This window comes from Lutra lutra, chromosome 11, assembly GCF_902655055.1.
Source record: "Lutra lutra chromosome 11, mLutLut1.2, whole genome shotgun sequence".
NCBI lineage: Eukaryota > Metazoa > Chordata > Mammalia > Carnivora > Mustelidae > Lutra > Lutra lutra.
This window is the reverse complement of record NC_062288.1, coordinates 7,615,576-7,629,874: the sequence shown is the minus strand read 5'-3', so window position 1 is coordinate 7,629,874 and position 14,299 is coordinate 7,615,576. Positions and strand designations below refer to the sequence as shown.

The window sequence follows — 14,299 nt, the reverse complement described above, 5'->3', positions numbered from 1 at the left end:
ACAGCAGTGTCTGAGACATCCAGGGCTCTCATTCTTGATATATCTCTCTTCATTGTAAGCCTTACTTTGCTGGCACAGCCTGGAGAAGGAAGTGATATGCAGGGAATAAATATCACATAGGATTGCTCGAGAAACTGTAGTTGTAAGCTCTGCTCTTGGACCACGTGACATAGAAATAAACTTCTCTCACATTCTGTAACAGCTGCTGACCTCATTTTATTTCGATTTAGGGCCAGGATCAAGATGACATTAGTCAGGAGTACATACAGAGCACAGATGTATACTGTCAGTGCTATTTGGGGATAAATAAAACCGGTACTATTGTGACAAGGCAATCATAACTTTGAGATGTGCTATTACAGCTTACAACCTAAGCACCTTGGATAAATACCTCTGTATGCACGGAGACAGTGGACTCCTCTCTGCTGAAACATGGAAAATGGAGTCCTGCCTCTGGGCCTTTGCACCTGCTCTTCCCTGGGCCTGAGATTCTCCACCTCCAGGTGTCTTCTTTACTTACTTTATCATTTCAGTCTATTCTCATTAGCCATTTTTTAAAATATTTTTTTCTAACCACCTGATTTAACAGAATATAATTGGGATGTTAAGTTTGGGTCTTCTTCACTCATACATAATTGAAAACCACAGCCAAGATAGAGACTGTGACTTCCACTGATCTTTCAGATTCTGTCCAATCTAATTCTTCACCATATTCTCTGAGTCTAGGCTGGTTTGTTGCTTTCTTATATGGTAGCATTAGGCAGCTTTTAAAAATTCTTTTGAAAGTAATGTTACTGACGGGGTATATTCTCTTTTAGTACAATTTCTACCTTGGAATCAATCCAGAATCACATTAGCTCCTCTATCTCCATTATTACCACACCACACTGCATCACCATCATCTCCTACAAAGACCATTGCAATATGCACCTACTGTTCACCTGTATTACTTCCTTACTTAAATCCTTCTGGTGTCTTCCCTTCTCATCCAGAATAAAAGCCAAAGATCCCACATGGACTTTTTATTTGGATCCCTGGGACCTCCTTGACTTTCGCCCCATCCACACTCACTTAGTTGGCCTCAGCTTCTTTAGCCCCCTGAGTGTTCTAAAACACCCCCCTCAAAAAAAAAAAGTTAAAATAAAAAAAAATTAAAGAAAAAAACAAAACAAAAACAAAAACAAGCCCAAGCTCACAGCTACCTCAGGGCCTTTGCACTTGCTTTTTCTTTCTGCCATATTATTCCTTTCAGAGAACCAGGTTTTACCCCTTCACTTTCTGCAGATCCCTCCACAATTGTTGCCAAATCAGAGAGGCATTTCCCTAAACACACACACATGTGCACACACCTGCACACACATACACACACACTATCACTTGCCAATCTCCTATCTACTTTTTCTTAGAACATATAATTAGCAGGGATGATATTTGCTTGTTTATTGCTCCCTTCCTACCTTTGAATACAGCTTCTTGAGAACAGGACTGCCTGTTATGTTTCCTACAGTGCCTTTCAGCCAATGATTGATGTTCAATAAATATTTGTTGAATAAATGAATTAATAAGTTCTAGTGGGATCTAAAACATTTTGACATGAATTAAGTCAAAAATACAGTATTTCCTTGCATTTGTAGAGTCCTCAGGGTCTCTTGACGTGGTCTAATTAAAGAGCTGTGTTTATTGCCTCCATCATTCTGCAAGATTAATGTGGTCACAAAGCAGATGACAGAAATAAGTTTTTAAATTCTTGCATTATAACCTCAGATTGAGGACCAAGCTTAAAGAAAAATTTATTCACTGTCAGAAATACAACTGTCATTACACTTTTATAATTCATTCCCTTTTCCTTGCTTTATATAGTAAGAGTTTTGTTTTTTTTTAATACATTTAAGTCTAAATCTGTATACTTACTTAGGTAAATGATTATGGAATCAGTAAAATGATTTTCTTGAATTATTTTGAGATGGACACTGACACTGATTATTACTACTTCATCATAATGTGCTTTAGTAAAATTATCCCATTTAATTTTCATAACAGTCCTTTGGAGTAAGTCCCATGTATAGTTAAAAGAAACTAAAAACCTTGAATAGCTAGCATGGCATCATAGAAATTAAATGTGATTTCATTGTGATTGAAATCATTGGGTTTTTTTCCTTTAATTTCACATCTGTCCTACTGTTATGCCATAATTTTATAAGAATAAGATTTTTTTCTAGCTCATAATCCTCTAAAAATTTAAGAGAACTATTGCCATCTAAAATTAAAAAAAAATTAATTAAAAAAAAACTTGTGTCCTGATGCTGTTGGATAAAATTTGGAAAATATAACAACAGGAAAACTCATTTACATACATACAACATACTGCCTTCATCTTACTATTTTCAAGAAGCTCTTAGCCTTTCAAAGGACACATGTAATTTAGGCTTTTATTTCTTGGTTTGAGAAATAACATCAACCACGAACTTTAAATTTGAATCAGTCAATATTCTTGTTGTTTCCTGAGCACAATATATGCACTTTTGTTTTTGTTTATGGAGGTTTTGTCTCATATAGTCTCTTGACTTTTCACACACACACACACACACACACACACACAAACACACACTTCTGAATTCTACTGATCTTCAGGAATTTTTTAAGATCTCCTTCACAAAATCATGAAGTTTTGAGTCTACAATGAGCTATCTAGTCTCAGAAAGCATGTATTAATCTGCTTTAATTTAAAAATATATTAATATCATACATATACATATATAGGCATTTATGCATGCAATATGTTTTGTATCCATTCTCCATTTTTTTTCCATTTCATTCTTAATCTCAGTTCCCCCAGAAAACTTCGTTAATCAATGATCTCAATATAAAGTTCTTCATATTTTCTACAAAATGTGATACATAACCATATACTTATGGCACTACTTTGTGTCATTATTGAATTTTCTGTACTTGGCTCAGGTCATGATCCCAGGGTCCTGAGATCGAGCCTGGCATCAGGCTCCCTGCTCAGCAGGAAGACTATTTCTCCCTTTTACACTCCCCCTGCTTGTGTTCCCTTTCTCACTCTGTCTCTCTCTTTACTGTGTCTTTATTTAATAAATAAAATCATTAAAGAAAAGAAACAAACTTAACTGACATGGTTGGATAAAAAAGAAACAAATAAACTGCCTACTCCAAAAATTTGCATTCATTAAGATTTCTGGAGTGTGATGATGCTAACAGATCCTTTAATAGCAGAATGTGATGATCATGGGATTAATTATTGCTAAACTAGTTTTAAAAAAGAAATAAAACAAATTAAACCTGTCATAATCTGACCAAACACGTGTCAATGTACAGTTTCAAGGTTATTTTTTTTTTAAGATTTTATTTATTTATTTGACAGACGGAGATCACAGAGAAGCAGGCAGAGAGAGAGGGGGAAGCAGGCTCCCTGCTGAGCAGAGAGCCCGATGCCGGGCTGGATCCCAGGACTCTGGGATCATGACCCGAGCCGAAGGCAGAGGCTTTAACCCACTGAGCCACCCAGGCGCCCTCAAGGTTATTTTTATAAAATACCAACATTTACACAATAGGCTCCTGGCGGCATTTTCAGACAAAGGTTCTTTTAATTTACCCTGACCTGCTCTAAATTACACTATTTAAAGAATTACTGTCGATAATTGTTCTTTCTCTTGGGTCAGAGAGAGGCAAGAGTGCATTTAAGATTGAGAGGAAGTGCTGATAACTGAGGGAAAAGCACAGGGGCTTAGGGAGGGTCAGCAATCACCTGAAAGCGCACCTGGTGGGATGCTCTCCAAGGTTAAGAATCAATCTGCTCAACTCCAATTAACAAGGAATTTAAAGAAAAACTACAAAATGGTGGTTAAACCCTTAAGGCTTTCGATCTTATTCAAAGTCAGTCCAACTATATATTCTGAGGTGGCAGGAGTTACACCACCAAGTCCTAGCAACTGCAGCACTGGACATGGGTGACTGTGAGTCTTTAAAAAAGGAAAGAATGCCTTTCCCCTTCAAACAAACAAACAAACAAAAGAAAAAAGAAAGAAAGATTGAAATAAAAAAAAATCTGAGGAAAAGTTATAACACTAAATCTAAAATGATTTGCATAGGATTAGGATATAACAAATGGTTTGAAGTAACCTATTAAAAAATTGGAGAGAGGGGCGCCTGGGTGGCTCAGTGGGTTAAGCCGCTGCCTTCGGCTCAGGTCATGATCTCAGGGTCCTGGGATCGAGTCCCACATCGGGCTCTCTGCTCAGCACGAAGCCTGCTTCCCTCTCTCTCTCTCTCTCTCTGCCTACCTCTCCGTCTACTTGTGATCTCTCTCTGTCAAATAAATAAATAAAATCTTTAAAAAAAAAATTGGAGAGATTTTGATTTCATTGTGAGAGTCAGCAAGGCATTTTTGTTGTTAAAAAAAACCCTCATTTCCTTACAGAAACAGTTTTTAGTTTTTAGTGAACTTGTAAACAAAAAAAAAGCTCCCATTTCAAAATGAAAACAAAATCCCAAATCATATAGATGTTTACAGTGATTACATTTATCTAAGTAACATACTGTTCAGTTGAAAGATGTTAACTGAATTTCTGTGACAATTTTTTTAAAAAATATCAAGAACATTATAGAGTTAATGCAGAGTCCTAAGGGTAATCTAGTAGTTACTAAGTTTTTCTTAAGTCTTTGGCTTTAGATTCTGATATTTCTAGCACAGGTAAGCAGGCAGAGTCTATCCTATGCTCAAATACTAGAATTTTTGGTTGCTTCCGTATCATCTGTCTGGCAAACAAGAAATCAACCAGTTTAAGAATTTTTTTTTTTTTTTTTTTTTTTTTTTTTTGGTCAGAGAGAGAGGGAGAGAGAGCAAGCACAGGCAGACAGAATGGCAGGCAGAGGCAGAGGGAGAAGCAGGCTCCTCGCCAAGCAAGGAGCCCGATGTGGGACTCGATCCCAGGACGCTGGGATCATGACCTGAGCCGAAGGCAGCTGCTTAACCAACTGAGCCACCCAGGCGTCCCAGTTTAAGAATGTTTTAAGTGAACAACTTGCAAACCCCAGAGATGGATAAACCCTAAGAATGCACACTCTGAGCATTTACAACCATCACCCCTGTGGCTGGAGACTGTTCATGCCCTTCTTCTGAAAGGAGATCTCAAAGCAGTAGAGCTCAAAATAAAAGATTTTTTAACAACAACAAAATATTGGCATATGCACAGTTTCTCCACCAATTTGTGTGTGCCAACCACTTAGTTAACTTTTCCCCTTGAAAAAAATGTGATAGGAAATGACACCATATTTCACCATCTCCATTAATATTCACAGTTGCAGCAGCTACTCGGGACACGGGACACAGGACACTCGGGACATGGCATCACCAATGCTGCCCAGAGCCAGTTTATTCTGAAATTCAGTTCTTTATACCAAATAAATAGTATAAAGTGGTTCACAACCACTGACTAGTCTACATAGGAACTAAAACTCCTAGACTTGGGGAGAAACAAATGCTGGTCCGATCATCTGGCCGCTTCTTCTGTTCCTCCATTCAAGTTCAGAAACCTTTCAAGTCACTTACTGTTGGTTTTGTCATTTTGTTGCCTGTCCCTGCCCCATGGAGAGGCTGCCTGCTGGGCTGCTTTCTGCTTTAAGGTCGTCCAGTCGCCTGCGTAGTCATGCTGGTGGTTCAGGGTCCTGAGCAGACCACGAAAGTGCGGCCTCAGATGCATGCAGTCCCGGGCTTCCTCAAAGCGCGGCCACCATAGGTGAAGTACTATTTTGGTAATCCCTTAGACAAAACTTCAGCAAGCGTGGACATCTTCTTTCCACTAATTTTTTCATATTTTTGCTTTTTTGTTGCAGACTTTCGTCCCTGCCGTGGCAGACTGGTTCTATGAAAAGACATTACAACACACCCCAATGATGCCGCGTCCTCTAGGCGACTATTCGATACCAAGATGTGCATCGATGCTGGCATACGGGACAGTGCCAGCGACATCTGTATCTTCTCTGTACGGTGTTACCTTGTCCTGCTGTCTCTGCGCGTTCTGGCCAAACCCGGATCACTAAGGACTACCTTATGACAGTGACGCCCAAGACGCACTACAGACTTGTTGAATGTCCCTGGGTATAAAATTCTCTGTTTGCACATACTCAGTTCTACCGATCAGCTAACGTAAGTACAGTTTTCACTGCGAACCCTCTGGAACGGAAACTGAAGAGGTCTTCAGGCTGGGTCCAAGAGGCCGCAGGACTAGCACAAGCTGCCTACGCCACCCTGTGCGCGGGATGCCCGCCCCACCTGGAGGAAGCTCATAGGCTTTGCTCCCGTCCGGCAACTGGGGATGCCTGGGCTTTTATGATTCGAGCTTCGCTGCCACTAATGCGCCAGATCAATATCCCTGAAGGAAAAGGGGCACGGTGGTTTAGGGCAGTGACCTCGCGGCCACCGCAGCAGCCCACTTCCGCTCAGAGGGAGCCCTCTTCCCCGCCGGCGCAGCCATCTTGTTATTCGTCTCCAATGCAAAATGGGCGCCACCTGGAAATGTTTTCTAAATGATCACTGTTATCAAGATTTAAAGTTGACACGTGTAGGGTCTAGTTGTCTTATATTGTTGTGATACAATATTGTAACATTTACGTTTATTGCTAAATTTCAATTGCTAGAATTGGATATTTAGGGTCATGTGTACTTCATCTTGCATCTTGCCACGTGTGTCTTCCACATATGGACTTCCCAATGGATGGTCCTCTCCATAGAACATGTGGATTTCTGGAATTCTGCCTCTTTTCCAAACGTTTTAACGTGAAACCTTTTGCCTAGGTTTGCATTTTCTGATTATTAGTTTGAGCATCTTTTCCTATATTTATTGGTCATTTGGTTTTCCCTTCCTCTGTATTACCTTTGTTGTTATCTGTGCTAGGTTTTTCTTTTTTTTTCCTTATTTATGTAAAATTCATCTTTAGATAATCTCGGATTACTTTCCTCAAGGGTCATAATGATATTTTCTTATGTTTTCTTCTTAAAACTTCAGTCAGATATTTATGCCATTATTTGGTCTATAATTCATTCTTTTAATGTGTGAAGGGATTAAATTTCTTTTCCCCAGAGGATATTTTGCCAGAGAAAATATATTTTATTGTCTATTCTTTACCAGCATCGCATATTGCAATGTCTGGTTAAAAAATTTGGCTGGACCAGGTTGACTCAATTAAGCATCTGCCTTCAGCTCAAGTCATGATGCTGGGGTCCTGGAATCCAGCCCTGCCTGGGGCTCCCTGATCAAAGGGGAGCCTGCTTCTCTCTCTCCTTCTGCCCGCTGCTCCCCTTGCTTGTGCTGTCTCTCCAATAAATAAACAAAATCTTAAAACAAAACAAAAACTTTTTTTCCCTACCACCATGATAATTCTATACCATTATGATGATTACTGCTACATAACAAGTCTTCAGCTCATAGGGAAAATTTATAATTATGATACTTTTAAACTAAACATAGTATGTATGTGTGTATGGGTAGATTTCAAATCTTTAATATGCTTACTAATTTTAAGTGCTTGATTAATAAATTACTAAGAAAGCTGACTTTGAATTTTCATTGCTAATTTTATTTGTGCATTTCTTGTTATTATTTTCAAAATTATCCATTGTATTTATACACTTATATTTTGAGGAGGGCCTGACTGAGAATTTAGTCTGACCTATTGTCATCTTATTCTTAAACCATGTATGTTGACTTTGAATACTGTTATTGTTTTCTACTTGAACATGACATGTCTCCCTTAGTAAATAGTTTCTACAAAAGTGGTATTATAGATTATATTATTATACTCACATTGTCCTGAAGATTTATATATATATTATTTATTTATTATAAAATTAGACAACTTGAAATGTAGAACACAGAAATAAATAATTGGTCCACCTCTTGTTCTTTAAACATTATAGTATTTTTTACTTCATTATTCTGTTTAATGTTCTACATTAAGTTCCATTTAGATATGATACAACTATATGTATTTCTGATTGTAAGCTTCATTTTTATTTGCAAAGTGAAGTGAATTGGTCTTGGATAAATCATACATATACTGGATAGAAACCACGATAACTAAAAGTAAAATGTCTCAATATAATGTTAACACTTAACACTAAAGAATCAAAATTTCAAAATAAAAAAAAAATTGGTTTCTCAGGAATTGTTAAAAGGATCTCTTAAAATAACCTACTTCATTAACTTGTGAATTGGTGGGAATAGTGAAAAATAATGTTTTGCTTCTTTATAAAAGAAACTCTTATCTGAAAAATTACTTTTTATGGAACATTTCAGTTTTCTTTGTCATTTTTCCTCCATGTAGCTGTGTTTCACAATGTTGATATAGTTTTTGTGATTAAAATAAGAAAACAAAAAGCTATTTCAAGGCCCTGCTTCAAATCTGTTTAAGACAACCAGATAAATAAAGTACAAATCTTTTGGTCTGGTATTTTCGATCTGCAAATTTCATTTTCTAACATCATTCACACATATTTATTTTTTCTTTAACTATAGTTGAAATACAATGCTATATTAGTTTCAGGTATACTACATAGTGATTTGACAAGTATAGCTACTCTCTGTCTTCACACAAAGTTATTGCAATGTATTGACTGCATTTTCTTTGCTGTACTCTTTATCCCTATGACTTACTTATTTTATAACTAGAAGTTTGTATTTCTGAATCCCCTTCAGGTATTTTGCCCATCCTCTCACCCTTCCTTCTGGCAAGCACCAGTTTTTTCTCTGTATTTATGAGTCTGGTTCTGTTTCTTGTTTTTTTTTAGATTCCATATACAAGTAAAGTTATCACCCTTATATTTATTGCAGCACTATTTACAATACCCAAGATATTGAAGCAACATAAGTATCCATCATTAGATAAATGGATAAAGAAGTCTTCTAATGGAATATTGTGCAGCCATATGACAGAACGGGACAACAGGATGGCAGCACAAATGTATGCCATTTGTGGCAACATGGAGGGACCTAGTAGGTATGATCCTAAGTGAAATAAGTAAGACTAAGTAAGACAAATACCATATGATTTCACTTGTAAGTGGAACCTAAACAAAACAAATAAATAAACAAAAAGCAGAATTAGACCTATAACTATAGAGAACAAACTGATGGCGCCAGAGGGAAGGGGAGTGGGAGATACAGGCTTCACTTATGGAATCCATAAGGCATGGTGATACAAACTACAGGATATGGAACATAATCTATTATATTATAAGAGTTTTATATGGTGACACATAGTAGCTACACTTGTAGTGAGCATAGCATAAAATATAGAAATGCTGAATCACTATGTGATCAACCTGAAACTAATGTAACATTGTGTGTCAACTTCACTCAGGTAAAAATGTAAATTTAAAAAAAAAAAAGAAATCTTGTCATTTGTGACAACATGGATAGATCTAGAGGGTATTAAGGTGAATTAAGTCAGGGGAAAAAAAAATCCTGCATAGAATTTAGTTTTCTTACTCACATTGTCCTGGAGTATCACTGGACACCATCCTAGGCCAGTATAGCCTAGTACTAATGAATTTTCAAGGATAAAGTTTGGTTTACTCTTGTTACTATTATGCAATCTAATAAACAATATGGTATTTAAATCAACATCCCAAAGTTGCCATGAAAGGGAACACATTGCTCAGTCTAGAATGATAAGTAAGTGACCTGTCCACTGGAATGGTTATAGGCATGTCTGTTTGAAGAGGAATTCGTCGTCCTTTGCCACTTTTGAGCTTAGTGCTTCTATTCTGCAGTCCTTTGATTGGATTGTGTCAAGGTGTAGACGTCTCACTGTCTCCCAGTAAACAGGACTTGTAAATAACCACAGTCTTAGGATTCAACCTTCCTAGTCCCTTGTCTCCTACAGAACAGGGTCTAGTCTGTGTATTCAGAAGGTGGTGGCCATAGAGCTTCTGAACATCTAACTGTGCTATCAGTTGTTGCTGACATTCCTTTTTTCCTAGGCCCAACCAACAATTTCAAATTGTTGTGGAGGTAAATGGGGGTGGGGCTAGTGAAGAGGGGGGACTAATGCTTAAAACACAGACACATGAAAATGTTCTCTTTTTTTTTAAAGATTTTATTTATTTATTTGACAGAGAGAGATCACAAGTAGGCAGAGAGGCAGGTGGCGGGGGGGGGGGGGGGGGGGGGGGAAGCAGGCTCCCCGCTGAGCAGAGAGCCTGATGTGGGACTCGATCGCAGGACCCTGGGATCATGACGTGAGCCAAAGGCAGAGGCTTTAACCCACTGAGCCACCCAGGCACCCTGAAAATGTTCTTTTCAAAATAATTACAAGCCCTTCCAGAATGCACAGTAACCACTTCTAATTTAAACAAACCAGACATTTTCTTTCATGTTCTTTTTGCATGTTTTAAAAGCATTTTTCCACTTCATGTTATTCAAATTCCAAGGTAATGAATCTTATGTTACTGGGTTATCTGTTGTTCTCTACCTGATGGTCACACAGCAAAAACATTTGCTTGCATTGTGCTTCTAGACCAATTCCTTTCAGTTTTTTAAGGTATTTAAAAGAAAAGAAATGACCAAGTATGTTGTCAAAGGATAATATTTTTAAAAACATAAAATTATGACTCTCATATGAATAAAAATAATAAAATACCTAGAAATAAATTTAACCAAGGAGGTGAAAGGCCTATACTCTGAAAACTATAAAACATTGATAAAAGAAATGGAAGATGACACAAATGGAAAGATATTCCATGTTCATGGATTTGAAGAACAAATATTGTTAAAATGTTTCTACTACCCAAATCAATCCATAGATTTAATGCAATGCTTATCAAAATACTAACATCATTTTTTCACAGAGCTAGAATATATAATATTAAAATTTGTGTGGAACCACAAAGCAATTTTGAAAAGGAACAAAACTAGAGGTATCACAATCTCAAATTTTAAGATTTGATTGCTACAAAGTTGTAGTAATCAAAAGAGTGTAATACTGGCACAAAAAATAAATTCACAGATCAATGGAACAGACAAAAAAACCCAGAAATAACATATGCCAATATATGGTCAATTAATCTTCAACAAAAAAGCAAGAATATGCAGAGGGAAAGAGAAAGTCTTTTCAACAAATGATGTTGGGAAAACTGAACAGCTACATCCAAAATAATGAAATTGGGCCACCTTCATACACCATACAGAAAAATATATTCAAAATGGATTAAGGACTTAAATGTGAGACCCAAAATCATAAAAATCCTAGGAGAGAGCACAGGGAGTAATTTCTCTGACATCAGCCATAGCAACATTTTTCTAGTTATGTCTCGTAAGGCAAGAGAACCAAAAGCAAAATTAAATATTTGGAATGCATCAAAATAAAAAGCTTCTGCACAGTGAGAGAAACAATAAATGAAACTAATGAAACTAAAAGGCAAACTACAGAATGGGAGAATAGATTACAGAGGACACATCCAATAAGGGGTTAGTACCTAAAATATATCAAGAAGTTACACAACTGAACACACACACACACAAACACAAGATATGAATAGACATTTCCCTAAAGAAGCCATACAGATGACCAGTTGACACATGAAAAGATCCTTGACATCACTAATCATTAAGGAAATGCGAATCAAAACTATAATGAGATATCACCTCACATCTGTTTGAATGGCTAAAATAAGAAAACACAAAAAACATCAACTATTGGTAAGGATGTGGGAAAAAAAAGGGAACCCTTGTGCACTGTATGTGCAGCCACTGTGGAAAACAGTATGGCTATTTTTCAAAAAATGAAAAATATAATTACCATATGATTCAATAATTCCACTACCAGTATTTATTTACCCAAGGAATATGAAAGCACTAATTCAAAATGATATAAGCATCCCTATATTTATTGCAGCATTAGCCAGAATAACCAAATTAAGGAACAACCCAAGTATCCATGGATAGTTCAATGGATAAAGAAGATGTGGTATATATATATATATATATCTATGTATAGATATATATATATATAATGAAATACATATATAAAATATATAAGAAGAAGGAAATTTTGCCATTTACAGCTTTATGGGTAGATCTAAAGGGTATAATGCTAAGTGAAATAACTCAGTAGGAGAAAAACAAATACCATATGATTTTACTTATATGTGGAATTTATGAAAACAAAGTGGGGCACCTGGGTGGCTAAGTCGGTTAAGCCTCTGCCTTCGGCTCAGGTCATGATCTTAGGATCCTAGGATCAAGCCCCACATTGGGCTCTCTGCTGAGCAGGGACCCTGCTTCCCCTCTCCCTCTGCCTGCCTCTCTGCCTACTTGTGATCTCCCTCTCTCTGTCAAATAAATAAATAAAATGTTTAAAAAAAAAAAAAACAAAAAAAAATTAAAAATAAAGGGCCATATAGTAAATGTTTTCAACTTTAACACCTCTATTGAAACTTTTCAACTCTACTATGGTAGCACAAAGCACCAATAGCAATATGCAAACAAATGTGTATAGCAGTGCTTCAATAAATGTTTTACTTAAAAAACGGAAGGCTGGCCTGTGGGTGGTAGTCTGTGGACCCTCCTAGTAAACCACACCACTGGCATTCCAAAAGATACTGTTTATGTTTATGTCCTCTGAAATTCCGTGTTGAAACCTAATCCCCAACGTAGTAGTATTTGGAAATGGGGCCTTTGGGTAATGATTGGGCCACAAGAGTGGAGCCCTTAGGAACGGGATTAATACTCTCATAAAAGAGACCTTGGAAGACTCTTTCATTCCTTTTTCTGTGTTAGGACAAGGAAAACATGAACACCTATGAACCAGGAAACAGGTTCTCATCAGAACCGAACCACTTTGGCACCCTGATCTTGGACCTCCAGCTCCAGAATTGTAAGAGATAAGTTTCTGTGGTTTATAGCCACCTAGCTTATGGTATTTTTATTATAGCAGCCTGAATGCACTGTGACAGAAAACTGGCAACAGGGGTGGGTTGTTGCTGTAACAAATACCTAAAAATGCAAGTGTCTTTGAAATTAGGTAATAGAGGCTAGAACACCTTTGATGTGCATGCTAGAAAAACCCTATATGGCTGTGGACGGGTAAGGGCTCAGAAAGAAAGGAAGAGAGCTTTCAAGGCAACCTGTGTAATGGCTCAGAAAGAAAAGAAGCTGTCAAGAAAACTCCATTCTTCTTAGAGAATGTCTTAGTGATAAAGAATAGAATTTCAGTAGGAATATGGTTCACAAATGCCAGTCAGATGAGGTCTCAGACAGGAATGAGAAATACAGTGTTAGAAGAAGGAGAAAAGACCATTCTTGTTATAAAGTGGCGAACAACTGGGCTGAACTGTGTTCATGTTCCAGTGTTTCATGGGAGGTATAACTTGCAAGTGATAAAATTGAATATTTAGCTGAAGAGATTTCTAAGCGAAGTGTTGAAGGTGCACCTGAGCTCTGCCTTGCTGCTTATAATAAAACATAAAGGAGAAATGACTTAAAGATGGAAATGTTGGGACACCTGGGTGGCTCAGTGAGTTGAGCATCTGACTCTTGATTTTGGCTCAGAATCATGGGATCAAGCCTCACACTGGGCTCTGCATTCAGCAGCAGAGAATCTGCTTGGGATTCTCTCTCTCCATCTCCCACTGTCTTTCTCCACTATGCATGTTCTCTATTTCTAAAATAAAGAAACAAACCTTTAAAAAAAAATGGACATGTTTACTAAAAGGGAAGCAGAACATAAAGATATGGAAAGTTCTCAGCCCACATACATTAGAAAAGGAGAACACTAAGTGCCAAGTTATCTTTGATAAATAGAATATATGAATCAGCCATCTCAACTTCAAGAAGCTTTAGGCACTATTCTTCAAGAAAATGGAAGAATGGCCCAAAGTCAATGCATAAAGGAATATTCTCAAGCCTTAGGATTTAATGTCGTTGGGACCAATTACCCTTTCTTTTTTCTTATTTCTCAATTTGGCTTAGTATGTCTCTCCTATTCCTATCCCCTAAGTGTATTCTGGAAGCATATATGTCCTTTGATCCCACAGGCTCATAGCTGGAGGGGAATTTGCCTCTGGATGAACCATACCCTGAGGGTTACTTGATGTGGAAATGTTGGGGTTTGGAGCCCATGGCCAAGGAAGAATTCTTGAGACACCTTTGGTGCAAAAGGAGTATTACTAAAACTTGGGGGGCAGGACCCAGGAGCAGAAAGAATTGCACTGGGGTTGTGGGGATGGCCCATTATGTACTTTCAAATTGGGAGGAGTTAGGGATAACGTAAGTCTCCA

At 37.4% G+C, this 14,299-nt stretch overlaps 1 pseudogene; it reads right to left on the bottom strand.

The window, feature by feature from the left end:
• Positions 1 to 5,564: 5,564 nt before the first annotated feature.
• Positions 5,565 to 9,541, bottom strand: LOC125081294 (casein kinase I-like; annotated as a pseudogene).
• Between the last annotated feature and the right edge of the window lie 4,758 nt (positions 9,542 to 14,299).